The sequence below is a fragment of the Thunnus albacares genome, chromosome 4 (assembly GCF_914725855.1).
Source record: "Thunnus albacares chromosome 4, fThuAlb1.1, whole genome shotgun sequence".
NCBI lineage: Eukaryota > Metazoa > Chordata > Actinopteri > Scombriformes > Scombridae > Thunnus > Thunnus albacares.
Window position 1 is genome coordinate 10,676,835 of NC_058109.1, and position 24,053 is coordinate 10,700,887.

General features: G+C 39.2%; 1 protein-coding gene across 2 annotated transcripts in view; it reads right to left on the reverse strand.

Annotated features, from left to right (window-relative positions):
* The window catches only part of LOC122980436 (rap1 GTPase-activating protein 1-like), a 93,406-nt gene that overhangs the window by 52,719 nt on the left and 16,634 nt on the right, over positions 1-24,053 (reverse strand). For both annotated transcript variants that reach the window (XM_044348460.1, XM_044348462.1), the window contains exon 2: positions 21,199-21,239. The gene's annotated coding sequence lies outside the window, so the exon portion shown is untranslated. The remainder of the gene's footprint in view (positions 1-21,198; positions 21,240-24,053) is intronic.

Genomic DNA, 24,053 nt, shown 5'->3' on the forward strand with positions numbered 1-24,053 from the left:
TAAGTGTGTTGCTGGTAAGGGCTCTGTTCCTTTGTTGTGTTTGTTGCCCAGTGTTGCGAATGGAAATATTAGCTTGCCAGTCAGCAGTACGGTTAGTGATTATCCCACTGCTGACACAGGCAACATACTGTTTTGGTGAGAAACAGAGCGTCACATAAACAACTACACCTCCATCCTCCCGTCACTCAAGGAAGGACACATAAATAGGTAGAAGGTAACACAGTGAGCTTGGCTAAAATGACAATTTAAACATTCAACACAGAGCTTTTATATAATTGAAGTGTTTTAAAGATTTTCTGCTCATTAGAAAGACATAAAAATAGATTAACAACCTCACTTAATGGCTAATTTCCCATGTTAAATGCCTCCATGTTCTTATAATCATATTAATTATCTCCCGATGTAGAAAGATAATTTGATATTACATTAGCTCAAATAACCTTGGTGAGGTAGGTACTTCAATTGATTATTTTGTTTTGTCTTATAATGACAAATATCTTTTGAGAATAACATGGACAGCTGAGAGAATAAAACCTAACCTTAAATCACAGCATGTCGTCCTCTACCAGGAAAAGCAACAATAGGAAATTCAACCATTCAGACAATAAGCTCAATTAATTATGTTAAATGCGAGAAAATCAATATAAGATGCAGCTAAGTGTATTCATCAAGCTGTCTTTGAGTGGAAGGACTAGGCAGTGTTACCATTCAGAACAAGATTGTCAAGAGCACTTCAGTAATTATCCTACATCAGCACTCTTCCTCTGCTAGGCTCAGTAAATTAGGGCTGTTAGGTTCTGTATGCAGGACTCAAATATTCACAGTAGTAAAGTCTGATTTATGACAAACTGTGATTGACATAAATCTACAGTTTTCACATTTTCTCTATTTTTCAGGCAGTCCACTCTCATACCAGCTTGAGCTGCATGAGCATCTGCAGCAACAGTGGCAAACCAGAATTTCACCAGCTAATTCAATTTTCTATCTGCCATCAAACTTTTTTTTAAAATAATTGGACTAAATTGAATGCAGCTCTAGTGGAAGTGACCACCAAAGCCCTGAGGGGGCAAAAGGCAGCATTTGGCTGGCTGCTGGGAGAGGATGCAGCTTGGCAGCTTGCTGATAATGCTAATAGTGAACATTTTAATCTTCTCAAAATCATGTGAATAGTTGAATAGACAAGACTACAGAATAAATCTCCAATACGATATGTGGACTGACTGAAGCAAGAGAGCTACATTTCCACAATGTTGTCATTGGTGGAATAAGAATGAGAGACATCAAATTAAACTAACAGATAAAAACTCTTGCTACGTGCATCTGCATGCTCATAAACATGCTATCATTAAATGCATCTGTATAAGCATACTAATGGCTCTATAAAACAATTACACGGATCTAAGAGATGAATAACAAAATACAGTAGAGATGAAAAGTAGAAATGCCTGAAAGTGAAGGTGTACTGAATGCACAATCACACCATCGTCCTCCTAATTAGGTATAATACCTGCGAGGGAAACTGTAACAGAGCAGTTGGTTTATGTGCACAATACTATAATATTTCACAAGGCTGAATATTTGCCAGTTGTCTTCAGGCTTAAAGCTGACTTTACTCACCAGCAGGGAACCAGCCAGCAATAATTTTGAGCCTGTTAAAAACACCAGCACCACATCCTCAAATCTCAAAATAGACAACTCACTCACATCAAACAAGGCCTTTAAGCTTCTGCTTGTGTAGGGGTGTTTATGAGGGGGCACTGACCTCGCCTGCTCATTCCTAGGGTTTATGGATTTTAAGTACAAGTGGGAGGTTTAAAGAAAAAGTTTACTGAACATCAACCTAGCAAACAACGTTAAAAATACCCATTCACCCACACAGCCCTCTACCATCTATTGTTTCTTAAACCATGTTGCGTAGTTCACATAATTGCCTGCTCTTAATTTGCATACTACAAAAAAGAGTGTCACATCCACAAGGAAACTGGCACAGGCGACAGTAAAACTGATGCTCAAATAGGGCACGATTTCCAGTTGTTCTTTCAGCTCATCATGTCTTGTTAGCAGTTTCTTACAAGTGTTTTGTAGAAAACAGCCACGTTATTTGCTAACAGCAATTTCCATTAAATTGTAAGCGGAAATTATGCTGCAACCAAATAACTTCTTCAAGGACAGATCCTGAAACAAATGGAGACTGGTAATTTGATGGTCCAAGTCTGGGCTTCATCCATTTTTGTTAGAGAATCCTTTTCCTTTTATTCATTAGGCATTAATTTCCCTGGAGACACTGCTTATGAGCAACAAGGCTTTTAACAACAGGGACACATTTTGTTGGCAACTGCAAACAAACTGAAACTGTTCGACACATTAAAGTGAAAAAAGCGAATCATTACTTTTCTTCACACAAACATGTTAATTCAAATCAGACAGCGACATGTTTTCGAACTACATCGAGACATTTGTAGTTGCAAGATTAGAGGAGCTGCCTGTGACTAGAAGGGTATCAGATTGGATCATAGATTGCTTGAAATTTTTGGAGCAAGGTGAATGAATAAAACAAGTTCATCAACATGAATCTCACAGGTCATCACTTGCAATCATCATCTTAAGGCACAACACAACTTAAGGCACACAGTTATCTATTTACTCAGTCAGACTTCATTTGGAGTCTTGTTTCTGGTGATGAATGTGTCCTTTTAGCTCTACTTTGGCATCCACCAACTTCTGATGTAAATCTCTCTATCTCACTATGTTCACCAGCTAGTCGTTAACTTCATTTGTATCCATATCTATGCTGTTTGGTGTTGTGCAAGTTGTTTACAGTGGGTTTATCAGGGTTTTTTTTTTTGCTGAAACCGGCTGCTGGTTGTAGCTGAAGGTTGAGAGAGAACAAAAACAGCAAAGTCACAGGCAGTAAAACCAAAACAATGAATTGAGAGATGCTATAAAGCTCCATGACCGCAGAGTCAGGTGATAATTCCCTATGGTTTTGTCACTATGAGCAACACCTCCCACATAGCTGTTTGATCCATTGTTAATAAAAATTCTTGATTAGCAAATGGGGCAATGGAATCATTTCCCCAAAACAAGATCAACTATAATGTGGATAACAGCCATAATCCATCCCCCTGTCTCATAGTTGGGTTCACAAAAAGTCCTGGCATGATGCTTTAATTAAGATGTATTTCTAGAAACAAACAGTACTGAGGAAAAACAACAAGCACAGAAACAACCAAACATTTTTGTTGTTGTTTTGGGGACTTTTCCCTACTTATGGACTCTTGATGGGATGTAAAAGGTAACAGCAGTTAACAGAGCCTCAATGGCCCTTGTTGCACCTAAATTCCAAACTCATAGACTCGTAAATGATGTGCAGTCCACTAGGGTTTTCATTAGTAGAGGTAACAAGGATGTGGAAAAGCAAAGCACTTCATGGCTTCCAATTAGCCAAAATCCCATAAGTTGACCTGGACCATCTGGCACCTAATAGTTGGGTCGATATTACCAGCTCATCAGTGTCCATTTTCTTACTACAGGCTGGGTTTTTAAGTGAGGGAAGACTGTCTGATAGCCATAGTGGAGGTCTCATCTTTTGAAACTCTGCCAGTGGGGTGGAGACTTGTGACTGAATAGCTTCAATTGGCTCAATGAGTGAATCATTTAGTTCATATATGTGGAGATAAAAAACCCTACAGCCTTATTTAAAACTATAAACTCTAAAGAAAACGTTGTTCCAGATCAGACTTGACGCTAAAAAATGATTAATAAAATGTAACTTTTTAGTAACTTTACACATAAGACTCTGAAAATAGTTTCAGTATATAATTTAGATCACAGTCAGGGTGTGCATTCAAGTGCATTTTTGAGAATAACTGCATATTTATTTTGGACTACTATTCCTAAAGTCTCACTGCACATGTTAGTAACAAAGTGTCTGATGCTGCTCCAGAAATGTTGCTTTCTGTGCCCTACATAGCACTTTCTAGTGTAGTACTGGTTAGCGGCATCTGCCTGTGCACTCAGGCTAGTTTTAAACCTGACTTCTACCACAAAAATGTCAAATTGAGCCTCATGAGTCTAAGCAGACTTGGCAGAGCCCACGAGCAGCAAAACACAATAGTAAAAAGTAATTTCATTGCCTCATGAATTCTAATGCACTGTGTGGCTGAGCGGCTCACTGCTCATAAACCAAAGTATTTTCATATCTCAAAAATTCACGTTCTTCTTACTGCTACAAAATCATCACTTACACTCATGCAAGACTGTGACTATCCAAAGTCGGCATTCACATGTAGATACTTTTCTCTTTTATATCCTCTTTTCAAACATGCTGATGATATATTTAACTTAGTAAGGATGCTGCTGAAAGCTCTCTGTTTCTTCCCTTAGAGTGAAATGCACTGCCTAAATTTGCCTTTAATTGAATACTTTATCTCACAATAACGCAATATTAACAACATATATTGTCTGTCTGAAGATGAAACAACACTGTTGTTGATGACGAATGACCAGTGATTCATTTTTAATGTGTTTGTTTCCTCCTACAGGAATCCAGTAGAGACGAGAACGTCACCTTGTGTCTTGATCTTTATTTACAACTAAAGGCCGGATGAATTTTCTCAAACTAGCAGTGCATTGATATTTTGGTGAGTAGTCTTTACTGTCTGCCCAACAACTTATGAGAAGTCTCAGAAAAAAAAAACAACATGCTGGAACAGGTCAACATGAGACAATCATGATCCTGATGAGCCAATAACATGCACAAAAGGAATCTCTTTAACCTCTACCTTTGTGGCTTCGAACATTCATAAACTGATCTCATTATTTCGGCATCAAGGCAGCTATTCACTATTAATGGTTCGTGCTGTAAATTAGGAGAGCACGGTGCTGACAGTCAATGACCTTGTCAGAGTCATCTAGTTCTGCAGTTGCTGAGCAGATGCAGTGCAAGTCCCAGAGCAGTCTCACACCTTCCTCTCACTACTCCTCTTAAGACAGAGTAAGGTGGGTTAATAACAGGGTGCGACAGGTGCATTAGTATTGCCTTACAGTTTCATTCCTAGTTAGCTGGCAAACTCCATAATCAATGCACATTTGAGAGATTAATTCTCTATCATCTTACCCTCCATAAGCTCCAAATGTGAAACTCCTTTTCCTCTGAGGCATCCTGCTGAATGGCTGATGAGGCTTCCCAGGGGTGTGCAGAATATCAGTGCTGTTTACAACACAGGGCTACAGAATAACAGTCATACCTCTACCTTTTTCTATCTCTGTTTGTTTCTCTGTGCACCTCTCCTCTCTTTCTACACCTCTAACTATTTCTCTTCTCTCCTCCCTCCTTGTCTGAGCCCTCATTGGGTGTGTGTGTGTTTTTTTTTTCTGAGAGTATTTTATGTGTGTACACGTCCAGGCCCTCCCTCCTTGTTTCTCCTCTGTGCTCTCTGACTAAATAGCTCCTATCCTTGCCAGATTAAGAGAAAGGTGCGTCCGGCTGTCCTGTTGTCCTGGTAACAAACAGGATGATTTCTCAGGCGCTATCTGACTAATATTTTTTTCATGTTCAGCAGGAGGATGGCACACAATACTTATATTTCCTACCTACAGCATGTCCTGGCAACGTCCCCCTGCTGTTCAACTCTGACAAGCAATTCTCATGATGTGAATCATAAGAGCTCTTTGCTCAATGGTTTTGTGGGAAATAGGCATGTAGAGGTAACAACACACTTGGAGGTTGGCCAGAGAGACATGACAGGGCTTCTGTTGACATAAATGAATCTGACCTTTTTGCCATGCTAGCTGAGTGCCTCTATGGATGGCAGGTGAAATATCTCAACAAATATTGGATGGATTGACAGACATTCATGGTCCCAAGAGGTTGAATCCTACTGACTTTGGTGACTCCCCCCGACTTTTCCTCTAGCACCACCATGAGGCTGACAACTATTGAATGGATTGCCATTCAATTTGGTACGATGAATGTAAGCACTTTGGTGATCTGTTGACTTTTCATCTAGCGCCATAATCAATACTTTGACTTAATACCTGGTAAACAAATCACATGATCATTAGCCACAGCTGTACTTTGTGTTTAATTAGCTAATATTAGCATGCTAACACCCACATGATAAACTTGCTTGACTTCAGCACATTAGCATGCTGCTCACTGTTGTGGCTAGGTACATGGGCACCTGGTTATGTTTTCAAATGGGGAAACAACCTTGGAAAGATACATAATTGGCGGGGTGGGGGTGTCTGTGGATCCTCCCCCAGAAAAAAATAATGTAATTTAAAACAAATTTTCTGCTTTTCTAAACCACCTAACCTCTTGGATTAGGTCAAGAAACAGCCACCTGCATTAGTCTAGATTAGTTAAATTGAGGTTGCTATGAAAACCAAGAATGCATCAAGAAGAGTATATAATTTGGTGGATCAGGACAGGATATGATTATTAGAAGAATGGCTATTTCATATTTGAAATTATATTAATGAAATTTATTATGTAGCCTAAAATGATGCAGGCTACTAGGACATCTTCAAGGTTAAACAAGGACATACAAATTATATAAATGAAATAGCCTTACAACACAATATGATTTGGATAATTAAATCTGGATAAACCTGAGGGTTGTTATTCTCAATACTCACAAGGCCATCTCCAAAGTCTAACAATTGCAGCAAAGTTTTTTGCATTGCAGCTATTTATTTTACACACAGGCTCTAGTGGTAACTATTCTCAATAGCACCACTAGCTGATGTAGTTGTAATGTTATACAGGAATGAATAATCATAACTTCAAAAGCAGATCATTTGAACCTAAATTATCTCAAATCAAAAGACTATTTTAATGCACAATTCAGAACCTGGCTTTTGCTCTTCAAGACTTAAAAAGGGCCATTTTAGTCAAGGACCAGACCTTACAGCCAAACCAAACCTTAGAGTAAACTTGCACCTCTCCTTTACCCTATATGAGAAAATGAGAGAATAATCATAATAATGAAAGCACAGCGCAGAGCTGCTGGATGAAAGGAGAGATCCATTGCTCAGGCGCCTCTGGCTAGGTACAGCCTGACAGTGCTGCAAACGTGGCTGTAGATTCTGTCTTGTTTAAACACAACACACCGTATACATTTTGAAAATAAGTAAGGATTAAACATCAAAGTAAGACATGTGGTATGGTCCAAGTAGAGAAACTGCCATGACAGAGGCGGCAGTCACTAAACCGAATTTGACAGCTTGATCATTTATATACAGTATTAAGCAACTTTTTAAACCTCTCTGTTGATATGAGGTGGAATGCTACACATGTTCAGGACTGAAATGTTCCTGTGATCTGGCAGAAACTTTGCATTGAGCTGGAAATGAAATGCAATATCAAGGTGCCATGCTAGCTTACATCAGGCACTTATTTGGCACACCTCCTTTTCATTTTAATTTGACTCATTGGACTCTACATGTTCAACATGATGATTTGAAAGAACATATTTGAGATTCACCAACTGTATGAGCCAAATAAATCTCTTCTGTAATTGGAACATTTTGTCCAACAACACCTTACTCTGCTAGAAAATTACCAGGTTCACGTCTTAGATTACAACTCCCCCTGAAATTGAGTTAGACTGAAAAGAAGGCATGCCAAAAGATCATCTGCCACACCAAACCTCTCATGTTACCTGAACTATTTTGGCCTGGAAATTCTAGCTCTGTAGCTAACGTTTAAACATTCTGCTCCGATCACACTTCTCAAAGTCTTCCTTGAATGTCCTGAATAAATCAAAAGGAGAGGCATGTCAAAGTGACACCCGTGTCAGGGTGTGGTTAAAGTGATATCTCTTTCAATCTGCTTGCAGAGCACTTATCTGCTTATAGTCAAACAAGAAGGGACAATCTTCTGATATCTTCTTCTTGTCTCTTCTCATTTTCTTTCCTCTCCATTTCACCTCCCTCTCCCGATCCTCCCCGCTGCCCTTCTCTCCTTTCATGTCTTCCCTGTGCCTCTGGCTGCTTTTTCCACTACCTGTCTTATATATATTGTTTATCTGAGTAAATTATTAAGTTTTCTGCTATGATGTATAGCAGTATATCAGTATACCTTCCCTGCCTTGTCTGGTTCAAGTGCACTGATTGTCCTCTTGTCCTACCTCACGTCAGTGGTAATGTCTGGGTGCCCTGATGACTCCTCAGTCAACCTTTCTTGATTCTATTAGGTCTGACTAGACTCTGTCCAGACACGAGCTATAAATCAAATCAGAAGTTTGGAGGAGAGGACACAGGAATGTGTCCCCACCAAGGTGCTTCAGCTCCTTTATTGATTGATATTGATGTTGATTACCCAGCATTGATGCATTACATTTGACTATTCTGTCTTTCAAATCAGGCATCTGTTGCGAAAATGGACCTAAATACAATAGAAAAATTATACTGTAAGATAAATTGATGGCATTGGAAATGAAGAGCAAATTCATTGAACAGTGTGTCTTATCTGATATATTTAGGTCATGACCTAGGGCTGACATCAAATATATTTGAGCCTGAATGAAACAGACATTCAAGATCTCTTCTCAGCAGAGGTGGTTCACTCTTGCAGGATCTGAGTATTAGGAGGGTTCATTATTTTAGTCTTTGTATTTATCTTTTGTAAACATTTGAAATTTGCCAGCTTTGCTATGCTTTTCTTTATTGCACTGGAAAAAGTATACACATGTATTTTCAAGGCATAGTGTACTGTAGTCCACAGGCAAAAATTTACATCCTCCTCTTGTAAGATCTTTTTTATTTCAATCAAAGGGGACATGAATGACTGCTCCTCCTTTCTAGTCAGCTTGCCCTGGTTCCTCTGCTGATAATGGCACTGAAATGTAATGTCTCTAACAGAGAGATTCTCCAGAGCCAGACTTCTGCTCACAAACTTGTTATTGTCACTTCAGTAATGTAGTTTCAAGAGCCCTTTTCACCATTGCTTATCCCTCGTGTCCCTCAAAAGATGTCCCTAGTGAGGATGTGGGAAAAAGAAAAAAAAGCTATTTACCCAGAGTGATTTGTGTGAGGCAGGTGAAAAGGAAAGGGCGGTTTGGTGTAATTAGTCTATGTCTGCAGGTTTCTTTCGGGAGATGTAGCATGCTGGTTGGAGCGCTCCTCTAAACTGGGTCAGGGTCAGCCTTGACTTTGAGGACTTGACTGACGACGGGAGGAGCGGGACAGTAATGACAGGCTGACCTCTGTCAGATGGGGGTTCAGGGCACCTTGAAATACTGCTGTCACGATGGTAGATAAAAAATTTACTAACAAATCACCTCCAGACCAAGAGACAGAGTTACAGCGCAGAGTAAAGTAGCTTGTTATCCACATACTATATCGAGCAGAAAATGATCAATACAGGATGCTGTAAGGAGGAAAAATATGGAGAGTGAAATAATAATTGCACAGAATGAAGATTAGAAACTATGTGAAGGAACTTGATTAGTAAATTATTGGTGGAGGAAATTTTGCACTGATGTTCTTGTCTACAACAGTTTGTACTTGAAAAAGGCAAGATAATAATCGGCAAAAACACAGATCCTATGATGTGGTTCATACTGCCGTTGACATCCCTGCCCCTACAACAGATAACTGCTGATGTACTAGGAGTTGAGCACAAACAAATTGATCTGGATGTGGCTTATGGAGTAGCCGCCATCCAAACAAACCACACTCTCCTCAGGTGAGAATAGTCAGTAAACCTTCAAGTGCAGCAACAGCTCTGCTAATGTGGGTCTTAAGGGCTAAGGAGCTATTACATAGTTACTGTACAGTCCCTCCCCTGTGGCAACAGCAAAGCAGGACACAGACACATTAAATATTTACCATCTGTGCACACAACAACTTCCCTGACAAGATCACAAGGACAACAGGCTCCTGCCTCAGTGGCCTGAAATGCTCAAAATCTTGTTTAGGCAAACATCACAAAATCATTAATAGTTAATTACATTTTAAAGTTCTGACTTTTAATCAATTGTATTTTAAAAGGTAGTTAAAGCAAACTTCAAATTTCTAATGCAAAAAAACCCCACCATGTATTCACCAATCACTATGAAGCTGAACAATCATCATGCTCACTATGGATAGGGGTTTTATGTAAGAATAGCAAACAGGAGAAAGGACGTCAAAATACTAATGAAGTTGTCTTGGAGCAACACTACCTCTTGCTGTTAGCCAGAGGAACTACTTTCCATCCTCTCAGGCTACTGAGTCTAAGGGGCTGTGTGAGAACTCTGTTTGACACACACAACTTTGAATTTTAAGCAGATAAACTCAACTGCCATCCAAGCAACAGAATCTACTGCCTATGATGAGTTTCACACTAGAGAGGAAGAGAAAAGAAGCGAAGGAGAGAGAGAAAAGACACACTAGCTCACGAACAAAGCATTAAGATTTTATCTCCTTTTATCTTCATGACACTGGCCGTTATTCCATTTCAGGTTGTGCACACGTTACCGGTCACTACGGTTGTGCGGTTATAGAACAGAAACAGGCCCTGCTGAGGAAGCCACTCTTCCGTAACCAAACGCAACAAATGAGATTCTCTCTCTCTGCCACAAATTGCAAGAGCGAGATTATCGGGGGTGCTGACATTGTATAACTTGCTCATCAAAGACAGATAGATTCCAGCAGGAACTCGGGAGACTATTCTTGTCTTCTATCACCCAGCCCCTCTAGATCTGAATGTCATGAGTTTCACAACTCCTCTCCGGGCCATGATAACAGAGGAGGAGGGAAGTGGGGGAGTTGCAGGAAAAAAAAAAAAAAATTAGGGTGACAGAGGCAGGAGAGACAGAGGGAAAAGAAAGAGTGGGACTGACACTGGTGACATGGGTGTGGGCCTAACAAGACCTAGTTGCCTTGATTTCTACTTTATCTGTCTTTATACAGCCCATTTACAGCCATGAGAGGCGTGTTGAAGTGCAGACAAAGAAGAAATATGAGGACACAAATCACACCAACTGAGTGGGAGATTCTGTGAATGTGCCCTTAGAGCAATGTGTGAGTGTGGGCACGGCGTAGCAATTTACAGCAGTGTTACACACACACACACACATAGCTACACAATCTGACTGAAAAACCCCAGCAGGACATATAACTCATCCTCTCGGGTGAAATCCAAGAGAAGACGCCCATTAGAACAAATAACAGAGAGATTCTGAGAGTCGTGGAGAGGCGAGGGAGAGAGAAGCTTATTTTTAATGTAACAACTATTGAGTCAAGCAGGAGGAGAGAACCCCATGGGCCACATCCTTGGATTAATGACTTTGCAGACAGAGGAGCAACAGAGACTCAGTTAGGGGGCTGACTTTGATTTATCCACATGAGAGGGCTAGACAGGGAGCAAGAGAAGGCAGGGAAAGATTTCTAATCATGCAGCCTCATCAAATTCATTCAGGCCCCAAGGTCTGTCCACTGTCAACAACCTCGACATGACCTGCACCGGCTGTTTGGAGCTTCTCCTCCTTCCTTGTTTCTGCCATCAAATGAGAAGTCCTTATTCTTCAAGAAACTTCCGCAAACTAAGACCAGACATTATAGATCAACAAGATGTTGCAATGCTACAGAGAGACAGGGGTTATCAAGCAAAGCTGTCAGTTATCAGCAAATATGTTGATTTTTTTTTTGTTTTTGTCCTCTGTTGTTAACATGTGTGGATGTAACATTTCATTGGGAACTGGTACTATGCAAATGAGCTGTCATTTTCCAATAAAATGACATTTAAAGAGTAAGAAAGAATGTCAGAGAGAAAGAGAGAATGTCAGATTATGTGATCAGATTATCTCCATGTTTCCTAAATACTGACCTTTCTTTAAAGAGTATCATATTTTATGGCTTTAACATAGAGGAACTAGTATGCAAATACTGTCAAAATGGTTGAAATGATTGGGTCAGATTTTTTCAAGTGTATATTAATACAATATTCTAGTCAGTCAATAAGAAAATAACAGCTTCTTCAATGTGAAGATTTGCTGCATTTCTTATGTGATCATTAACTGAACATCTGTTTTGGACAGTCGGTTAGACAAAACTAAGCAATTAGATGACATGACCTTAATTGGTAAAGTGGCCTCACCTTAGTACATTGTGAAGAGCATTTGAAGGACAATGATTATTTGATTAATCAAGAAAATAATCAGTGAATTAACTGATAATGAAATTATTGTCACTTGCAGCCCATCTGCACATTCGAAGTGTGGAAGTTATTGGAGTTTATCGTTCCTCCTTTTCATTCTGGCACCAGAGTGATCCTTCCCTAGTGTAAGAGGAATTTGTACTAAAAAAAGATTGTAGCTCTGGAAGACATCCACTTGATTTGACTAACTGAAGTGTGATAATAGCGTTGGTTAATCTTTAAAATGTGTTTTTGCACTCAATGAGGACTGTGGATTTTGTCCCTCATCTCTTACATTGGAGTTATGTTGGAAAGGGTTCATTTCATGGCCGATATGAAGAGGAGTCATAGCAGTAAACAATAAACATAAGATCTGAATTGTTCTACTTTTTTTTAAGTTTTGGGGCAATTTATCCTTTTAATAAGCCGTGTTTGTTGTTGATGTTTTCCTCCTAATGAAAGTGCAGCAGCACCATTTGGAAAACAATTGAATGTTATTTGTTTTGCATGTTTTGTTTTGTCTCCCCTATGCTCACGAGACATAGAATGCCAACCCAGTCTCACAACAAAATGTGTAATAGCTACGTTGGTCCATAGCGCAAAACAAATTAGTTTCACAATAACTGCTCTGAAATTGTGAGATGCTGGGTGGAGCGGAGCAGGTGGAGCCAAATGCAGGAGACATCAGGCAGACCAAAGCTGAAGATCAACTTATTTATTCTCAGCTTGGGAAGGCAAAAACAAAGCTGGCAAGTCAAAAACAAAACTGAACAATGTAGAGCTGAACAAACTGTACAAAGGATCTAAAAATTCTGAGCTAAAAAACAGGACTTAAATACAAACTGAACTAATGAAACAACAAGGAACAGGTGGTAAGACACAAGGGCAGGCTTTGAGCTGATTGGCTGGGAGACACAGGGATCAGAGCTGAGACTGATGCAGGACAGGTGTGGAGCACAGGAATACAGAAGGGAAACAGAGCAAACAGAAAACCAAAAACCCAGAAAACACAATAAAACCATGCACAAACCTGTTAATAATTAAAACCATTATGCATTAAATAATAAACTTAAATGTGCACATATCACACTGAGCAAACAGCAAATAAACATGCAAATAAACTTCAGCGTTACATTGCTAACCCAGGAACCTGTGCACAGAACAAGACAAACAAGACAAACAAGAACCAATAAATCTGTCAAATGTAGTGGTCTGCATATTAAGGCAAGTTCATTCAGTTCATTTTTGCCCTTAGTTCCAATGAGAGTCAATGTAGAAGCAACAGTTTCTCAAGTGGTCCTCAAACATAATCAGCAACCTCTCTTATATGTTCTGCTGCCCACTCAGTCCAGTCTGAAACAGGCAGGAAAGCCTGAGAGCATCTGGTGGACGGGTGAAGGGACATAGAAACTGGGACAGAACCATCATATACGATGCCTATGTTTTTTTAACCTATTTTTTTTCTATTGGCCTGCATCCACGTCATGTGACTGTCAAGTGTCTGTCTGCAAAAACAAACAAAATGGCTGTAATTCCTTTTATTCTTAGTGAAAAATGCAATATTTTAATATAGTTTTGGCATTAAAATGCATTTTGATGACATTTTATAGCAAGAAATGTGCATTTTACTTTTCTAATCTTTGTTCAGAGAATGTATATGATTAGTTTGTCAGTTTTTACGAAGATTGTTTCAGGTCACCCCAGAAAATTGTTGGAATGCAACATTTTGTTGCTATGGTGTTTGCTATGAACACTGCTATCACTGAAAACACATGGCTTGCATGTTGTTTTAATCACTTTCTTTGTGTTGTGTAGTTATCTGAGCTGTCATGTTATTTGCATTATTTTCTGTAACTGTTTGATGATATCCTTTCAATAAAAAAAACAGATTTTAGAGACCCCCAGGGATGAGATATTTCTTCTTCTTTGGATTTCCAACAGTGAGGAAAATGGGCTACTTCCTAGCAGCAGGTCCTCTGGGCCGCCCACCTGACTGATATGATCTGTCGGAAATCCAAAGAAGAAGAAGCGCTCTAAAATCTATGATTTTTTATTGAAAGAACATCAAACAGTTACAGAAAATAATGCAAATAACACACCAGCTCAGATAACTACACAACGCAAAGACAATGATTAATGAACAACATGCAAGCTACATGTTTTCAGCGATAGCAGTGTCCATAGCAACCACCATATCAACAATAGAAAATGTTGCATTCTATCAATTTTCTTAATAATAATTAACAAACTAAACATCATATACATTCACTGAACAAAGATTATGAAAATAAATCTCTTTAAAATGTTATCAAAATGCATTTTAATACTGAAACTATCTTAAAATATTGCATTTTCCACTGAGAATAAAAGGAATGTCAGCCATTTTGTTTGTTTTCACTGACAGAAACTTGACAGTCACGTCACGTGGACACAGGCTAATAGAAAAGAATATGCTAAAAAAAAAAGGCATCTTACAATTTTAGAGCTGTTATTGTGAAACTAATACTTTTTGTGCTGTGGACCAACGTAGCTATTACTCATGTGAGACTGGGTTGAGAATTCACAGTGCATCAAATCAAACAAATTACAAGCAATTTTAAATCAGCAACATTTCTATTTGAGCAAGATGTTGAGACTGTGACCAGCATTGCTTGACAATAAGCCATCTCATGCGGTCTCCTGGTAACACAGGACTTGCAAGACAATGAACTATATTGTGCTTTTGTGGGGTGCTGATGCTGAAAGCTTTCAGCACCACGGACAGCAGCTGCAGTTCTATACAGATACAGAGCTCATTGAATGTGTTTGTGCATCACTCCAAGGTCATACCGTGTGGGGCAACATTGTCCAACCCCACTGAATACTATTTAGTATTTACTTTTAAAATCTAGTGAAGATTCCTAAAAACACTACATGTGTTATGATAAATTACAGGGAGATGTATTCTCATTTGATATCATACTGAAGCTTAGATAAATTATAGCAGTTTTAGCTGGTAAGAATCACAGATTATTTAGCTTTCTAATTACTTCACTTGATTAAATGAATTTGAGAACTACATCCTTACAGTACAGACATGGCAATATCAGCTAATTTAATTAATCTCAGATAAACTTTTAAATAAACTTGGATAAACTAAAGCTCAGAGGAGGCTTTCCAGGCATGGATCGATTCAAATGATGCATCCTGGACCCAATCAGACACAATTCCTGTGATACATTAATCAGCAAGTCTATAAAAGAGAAGGGATGGATCAATCAAATCAAATTTTAATCTTGGCTAAATCTATTAGAGCCAGTAAGAACCTGACGTAATTTTACTGGGCCCTAAATGGATGAGTCTCTCACTGATAATTTTGCATGCTTTTCCTACACAACAACAGTATTTCCACAAATTTTACAGCCCTCAGATATGCCAGAGTGAAACAGCTGCTGAAGGTGAGGGAATGTCCTTTGTGGTGTCTCAGTGTGCAGTGTGATCCCTGTGTTCGTACAGCTCTACGTCTCTTGGCAATAGCCTTCGACTTCAATTCCTGCATCAAAGAGCAGGACAGCTCTTTCATTTGCCTTTGTTCCCACTGTGGCATTTTACCAAAATCTGACGGTGCTGGCACTGTCCAATCCCTGCTGTGACCCTGACCCTTTGAGGGCCTGTAGACCCCAGCTGGGAATTGCTATACTTGTTCCTGTGTGGTGACGACTTGCTGTGATACACTCTGAGTTTTATAAGCCAAACACGCACCACAGGTATGTTCTGACAGGCCTGTGAACATATGGCCTGAAATTTATTTCTACAGGGACTCTGAGTATTTAAATAACGGCACCTATTAGCATTATAGTAAATATTAGTATTGACATTGACCTAAGACATCTCTGTTTACCTCATACTCTTTAGTTTTACATCACTTTTACCTCACTATTACTGTTGCTGCTGCCACCAAGGCTCATTGTCTGCTGTATTTGCACTTCCCATTATCTATATTTAACAGATTGTATTTAACTCTGACTACTGTACATTTCGTCTTCTTTTACACTGTATTATATCCATGCGTATTGTTCATACTGTATATAATATGACATCCATTCTACTGTGTATTGGTTTCTGCTCATACTGTATATTTCATACTTACATTACATAACATAGCTGCATTCATTGACTCTATACTTTGTATATTGTTTTGTTGTATTTCACTGTTACATCACTTCTTTCTAACAGTGCCTCATTGGTTTATTGTTCAGTCTGTACATTGGTTTGTTATATATGTGTATATATATATATATATATAAGCTGCTTTTTGTTGCCCTGGTACTTACTGTGTGCAATGAAAATAAAATTTAATCTAATCTAATATAGAAATGTTATGAATAGCTTCAAATGTCAGATTACCAACCTAACTGCTACTTTCTGATTAGCCAGGGAATTAACTGAGCAACTATTTATTATGACAGATTGGATGTACAAATAATAAACAGGACATCAACTCTATTGCACAAAGAATACTAAATAAGTAACTGTCACACCCTGCCTGGACTTTGTGTGTTTTTTGGTCTTTTTATGTTCTTGTGTTCTTTGGGGTCTCCTGGTTTGCACCTCTGTTTAGTCCTTCAGGTCATATGGGTTTTCTTGTTATATTTGGGTGGTGGGTTTGGACTGCCTTTTGTTGTTTAGCCTGGTGTGTTGTATACTTTAGTTAAGATTCATGGTGGTTCTTGGACAGGTTGGTGTGGGTTGTATTTAGAATATCGTGTTTTCTGGGTTTTGGTTTTGTTACTGTGTTTCCCTTGTGTGTTCATGTACTTCCCCACACCTGCCCTGTATCAGTCTCGTCAGCCCTGCCCTGCTTGCTGTGTTTCCTCAGCCAATCACTCCCAGCCTGCCCTTGTGTCTCATCACCTGTTCCCCATTCCCTGATTAGTTTAGTCTGTATTTAAAGTCTGGTTTTGAGTTGAGTCTTTGTTGGATCATTCATTTTGTTTAGTCTGCTAGTTCTGTTCAGCTCTGTTTGCCTGTTCTTCCATCCACAATTAAATGAGATTTTCATCAAATCTGCATTCCAGCCTCTGTGTTTGTGTCCAGTCCTGCCTCCCCGCTCTAACAATAACGACAATCATCCTTATCAAATTGTACACTCACGACAGGTTTCAGTGCTCAAAAATTCCTAACAATAGCCAGCCTAGTGCCAGCTAAAACACAGATGTCCATCTGGACTCTGTATGATAAAGCAGGAGCAGTATACACTGTACCGTATTTCAGCCGTTAACAACACTGAAGCCCAATTCTACCTCTTTGCTGCCTTATCAATTTCTGTGCAGAAATAGCATTTACACTCTCCAGCTCTGATGCTACCAATCTTTTAATGTAGACATGCTTCCAAGCATACAGGGAGAGAGGAAGAGGAGTGTCAGGGGTGTGGGTCATCATCCATTTCTTATAAATAGTATTCAGCTCATGAATGAAAAGGGGAAAAAGAGTATGTTTTGGAATGATGGATGACGAGCGACACAAGGTCATATCAAAGACGACGGGGGGAAAGAAACACATGATGAAATTCAATTTAAATTCAATGTTTCCTTGGTGACTGGGCTTTGAATAAAGAGCTGTATTTAAGAGCATTAAGCCAACAGGCAAAGTGTAGCTTAATGCAAATGAAATAAAATATTTCTTTATAAACCACTGCATGAATCAAAAATGAAGAGCGTAATCTGTTACAGCAGTGAAGGAACACAAATTGTCTAAAAGGTACATCCTGCAGTAGCAATATGGAAGTGAGTTAGGATTAATACCTACGGCAGTTTGCTCTTGAGTGCTAAAATTAATTAAAAAGTGTTGTAATGAATGCTGACATATTACATTCTCCATAGCTTGGATCACAACAATGACCTCATACCCCACTGCTCCCCAAAGAGAACTCCTCTTTCCTCTTACCCATCCCCAAAGAGGTCAGAGTCTCACTAAACATGGCTGTGATTCAGAAACCTTTTTCATTATTTGTTTCAACTCGCCCTCATCAACTTCACCTTGGTACCATCCAGGGAATCCATGATGCCATTTAAATTCTGTCACTTTTCTGTTAACTCAAGTAAATATTCTAAAATAGACTTCTTGAGCACAGAAAGAAGATGTTTGTAGACACAATGTACTGCACAGAATACATAATGAATGTTTGGGATTTCCCCTGTATGACCCGCTATGGAAGAATACACAATAAATAAAAATAAATGGGGTACTTTTATATTATTTCTGATTTGGTTGCATAAAGGTAAGTGTGTTTTTGGCCTTGGCACTGCAATTGGCCATGTGTATAATGTACAGTGTGATGCTTCACATCACCAGGAGAAGTCAAGTAGAGCCGGTTAGGGGTTAGCAAACAATGTGTGTATGTTTGTGTGTGCAAGAGAAATTCAGTGCAAACAATAGGATGTCTGTGTGAATAATAAGATAAAATCAATAGTAATGATGAAGTGAAACGCAGACATTTCATCTTGTCTGAACATTTCCAATCACCCTTTGCTGAGTCACGGCACAACCAAGATTTGTAACAACCAAACTAAACTTCAGAAAAACACATCCTGCAGCTATCTCACCGCTTGCTGCAGACAATTTGCAGCCACATTAGTTATTATGCAAAGAGCACTGCTGCCTGAATGGGAAATATAATGACTTCTTCATTGTATGCACTGAGGATAGTCATCCAGTGAGCGACTGGAGCAAATGATTCCACTACATTAAGGATAAAAGCTTTGTCACATTTGTACCGCAACATTTTACTTCTTTATATTTATTTTTTGGAAGCCTTAGAATCATTTTGCAAGCTCTATTGCAGCCAATAACTAGGTTTGTTACTGTAAGTAAACCGGTTCTGTGTAGATTTATATTGTCTGTTTGCTGGATATCTAATACAGTGGTCTCTTTGCAGGGGTAGGCAATGTTGCACTTGAAAAATACAAGCGATGAAGATGACCCTGCAGTGAGAAATGTAGCCTAGAACGTGCAACACACCCCTCTTGACAGGCTCATCTGTCATTTCAAGCTTGATAAGCTGGACCCTCTGCTGCTACTGCTTACTGCATCATTCTTTGACCCAAGGTTCATAAAACTGGAGTCCCTCACAGCTGAGGTCGGAGCCTACACAGCAGTGCATGTGAGGAGATCTGCAGCACACAAGAAATGTGGATACCGAGGGGGGAAGAAAAACATCCCACTCTATTGTTATCAGAGTCATATTCCTACATACTGTTACTCTCAAGAGGACAACACAGAATGTGAAATAAATGCTGCCTCTGCACAGAGTCAGCCATCAATGTACAAATCTGTTAACGGTCAAATCATTCAGCCAAATTTGTCAATAATGATTGACTGTTTTTTCGAAACCCATTCTCAAAGCTAGCCCTCCTTACATAAATGTTTGTAAGCACTCTGGACACGTACAGTATGAATGTTGTTGCAGCAAGATGTAAGACACAGTGGTTGGGAGAAGAGGAAATAAAAAACGTGAAATATACTACGTTTATCTGAGGTGTGATTCAAATATTCATCTGAGTTGTGCTGTGTGACTTCAGATTAAAATAACACTATGGGTGGGGGCTAGCATGGGGTTTCATGTTTTCTGTGGTCAGTTAGAGATTTTAACTGGAAATATAGTAAACCTTGTACATTGTCAAGCATGACAGTTCTATGAAAATGAATAAAAAAACTTCACGTCATTTTCATGTAACCCAGCCTTGGCATTCAACAAAGGGTACAGTTTATGCACTCTGAAACCTGAGCTGACAGTAGGCCAAGTCATGAATTATTCAACCTGAGGTACACAGACAACCAATACAGATTGCTTTCTTGTTTACTGAAGTGGCTTTCACTACCCTGACTGTCAATAACTCAAGGATAGAGGCACTCAACTGTAGTATTGGCAATAATCAGCAGCTTGAAAAGTTGTCAAAGCTCTGCATAAATGGCTGCAGAGCGGGGTGGAGTTAGAAAAGGTGACAATGGACTGACAGCTGAGTTTATACAACAGTGATTATTTTCCTCAGCTACAGGATATGTCATACACATTAAAGACTGCCTGGTCTACAGGAGTTTCTATGACAACCCAACTGTTTTCTCACTGCTAGTATGACACAAAATAAAACAACTCTTGGAAAAAATAACACAAGCAACAGAAAACAAATTGAAAAGTTGTCATAGTTTCCTGATTTGTAAATTGAATACCACAGTCTGGTTCCAAATAAGCTGACACAAAAAAATCATTTTCTGTTTGTAAATTTGTAATCTCTGCACCAGAAAACACTGATATTTGGTTTAGATATTTCATGAAAGATCTGAGCTTTTACCTGACTATGGTTATGGTACAAATGGGAAATGGGATTCATGTATATACTGGAGACTATAAAAACTGAAAATGATCAAACTGAGAAGTGGGAGAGCCAGAAATAAGGTGCAGTTAGGGGATATCAGGAGTTCAGCTTCACTGTTAAAGTAAAGCCGCTTGATGAAAAAGACACAACAGCAGCTTTGAGCTTTTAAGGCGGTTCACTGAATCATTTATAAATACCTCAACAAAATGTGTAGATCGACATATTGACCCGAAGCAAACAGAAATGAGACGGTGCATTTAATAAAAAGGTAGAAACCCTCTATTTACAAACAAATGAAATGCATAAAGGGTTCGGCCATGTTTCCTCTCTTATTAAGTATCACATCTTTGTTGAGGTAGTTTCTGTACTAAAGCACACAGTCTGTATAAAGACAGCAGGGTATAAAGAGCTGCATACTGCTTGGTGCCTCTGTTGCTGCCTCCATGCAGAGGCAATAATCTCAACAAATACCGGTCACAGCCATCTCAAACACCACAGGAAGTGACCAGGAGCGATCCCACAACATGGCAGCTCGGCATAAATGTGTGGCAGTACCATAGCATGTGTTCTTTTTTTCTCTGCACTTCAACTTTCTGACCGTCTCCCCCGCAGAGTAAGTGACAATATCTATGCTTGAATTCTATATTCACTTTTGCTCTCAGTAAGAGGTTGTGACGTGATCGGGGTAATGATATGTACAAGTGATTGTTGGCCAACCTGTAAACTGCCAAGTTGTATGCTCCTCTTGTCAGCTGTTCCTGTGGAAAAAGAGAAAAGACATATCTAAATAAATAATTAAAAAGGCTTTAGCTATAGGTCTTAAGCTTAACTGACAGCAGTGAAAAAAGCACCACAAGAGCTAGAAAGCAATATATTAAATTTTCTGAAAAGCACACGAAGCCACAGTTGCATACGCCCATGCATCACTAAGCAGGATGCTTGGCTGAATCTCCCCATTTTATAACAATTAATAGCATATTCATTTGTCAGTATGATATACAGTGAATCATATCTTATGTGCTCCAAAAAACATTACTATGTTTTGCCTTATTTGGCTTGAATTCCACTGATTTGTTGACTTACGTAAATATGACACATATCCCCAAGCAGATTAAACCACCCACCGCCCCTTAGTTTGTGTACACTGAATTTAACTGGCAGCTGCAAGAACACACATCATGAATATCAATTATTGCTTAAGTGGAGCTGTGAAAATTAGCAGGGCGGTTCTATTGTGTAGGTTAATGGAAACTCAGACAGGCGTTTAACTGTCGGGTTAATGCCAGTACTAAGCCACCACGACAATTCTGTCCTTAAGCTTGAATAATAAATTGAAAATGTGTGTGGGCCTATATCATTGGTTAGCGACATGCACAAAACATTGGATTTATTAAAAGAGTGAAAAACAAGCAAATAAGAACAATAAAACAAACTGTTTATTCAGCATGCATCAATATATTTATGACATTTTTTTTTAAAAAGTACACCCTCAGTAGGAATGAATGGGCTTGGGGCTGACTGCCAGCTAACTGTGTAGGAAAGTCAGAAAAGTACAAAGCCTAACACACTGTTAGTCATGGGATTTGTTATATAAAAGAAAAAAATCTATAAATGTTTGTCTTTTTCTTCCTTTTTCCCCAGGCTCTGATTTGAGACCTGGCCATTATTTGGGTAGCAGTCTTCATCTCTCCATTTCCAGTTACCTGGAAAAGCCAAAGTCTGAGAGTTTTGAGAGGTGGCGAGTCACATCATCACCTAGAGTACACCCAGTGTCCTAATGAAATGAGCTCTGGGGACACAGTTTGCTGACTGGCCTGGCTTCAAACTAATCAATTGTGATGTCTTCCAGACTAGAAGCCTCCAGTGAAAATAAATGTAAGTTTTTGACTCTATGTGGATATATTCTGCCACAGAGTATAGAGAAAACCACAAAAACTCAAGTCACTAGGAGTTCAACCCATGCTTCACTCACAATTCACTCTGTTTCTATAATGCATCCCAAGGTGTACATTAATTCATATTTCATTAAATATGAATAAACATAATTTCTTCACACAACAGTACCTCACACATTATCCCTAATTTCAGACTGTAGAGCCATTATCATTATCACCACCATCAATGATATGACTGGTGGGCGCGCTAATGCTAATTAATAGGTAGGAGGTAGGTGGGGCTAATCAGTCAGTCCAGTTATCTTAATTTACCTATTCCGCTAAGGAGAAAACGGAGAAGGAATGAACATAATTGAGTCAACCACAACCGTAATCACAATGTCTTGATGAGAGAAATGGGCTAATCATCGCTGATACGGCGTGCTTTCAGGTGCAGGAAGAGCACAATAAATGATTTAAATATGAATTGCCTGGCTGGAGTAGAGAGATTCTCTGAGTCGAGAAGATAAAGCAGCCTTAACTGTGATTAAAAAAAGTCAGAAATTTCAGCTTATTTGCCTTACTTTCAGCTTCGCATCAACCCTGGTATCAAGCAGTTTGCGGGAGAGAAACATACATCTTGCTGTGTAATTGTAACTGGGGAGGGCTGATCAACATAAACATAAATAAACAACATAAATATTCTGCTTTTCTATCTAAACCTCTGCATACACCTGATGCCCAGAGTCTGCATAAGCAGCTCACCACAGGGTGTTAAAATAGCCTGGTTGAAATGGATTTCAGCCTCGGGTCCAACATCTAAACTTGGTAGTTATCATCATGGGAGAAAATTAAACGTTGCACTTTGTACATAGTGTATCTTTTTTCCCAATTTGTTTTACTGGCCTTTTAAAATTCTTAACATTGACTTCTTTAATGGAAACAAGAGTAAACATCAGAATAGTGACTGTGAGACATTTTCTTTAATAAATGAATTCCGAACTCAATCAAGGACGACGTATTGAGACTCACAATAAAGAAAATTCATGCTCACAATGAAATCTGTCTGCTTTAAAGAGACTCTGGCATCTCATACAACACAATGACTGATGCAGCAAGTAATTACTCTTAAAAGTGCAGCGGTGTCGGGAATGAAGAAGACAGACGTATTGCTCAGTCTGCTCTATACTTTTTACACTCTGTCAGGTATTTGGGATGTGGGCTGTTTGAGGTAATGTTCCATTTGTCTGTCAGGGATCCTTTTCATTATCTTTAGTGTAGCTCACTGCTGAGGCAAACACTGTTTGTCGAAACTCTCTTCTCTTGGTTACTTCTCTCACCTTCACTATAGAAATAAGTCTCCTGTGACTGGACAGCAAGATCAATACAGCTGTTGTTTGAAAAGTTATGACACAAATAAAACTCAGCTTTAAACTTCTCCACAACGGTACCTCCTACACTAGGGGGCAAAGCTCTTAGGAAGCATCGCTCACACGGTCCGATTTAGAAGAAAGCTGCTCTCATCCCTCTCACACAGAAACATCTCTATGGATCGAAGCAGGGCGGAGGATGAGGATCAGTAGAGCAGCATCCCAAACGCCCCGACTGAAGCAAAACTACAGGGTAAAGTAATACAGCATGTGTGCAATTGTCTCTTTAACACAAGTAAACAATAAGCTTTTGATCTGACACCGCTGA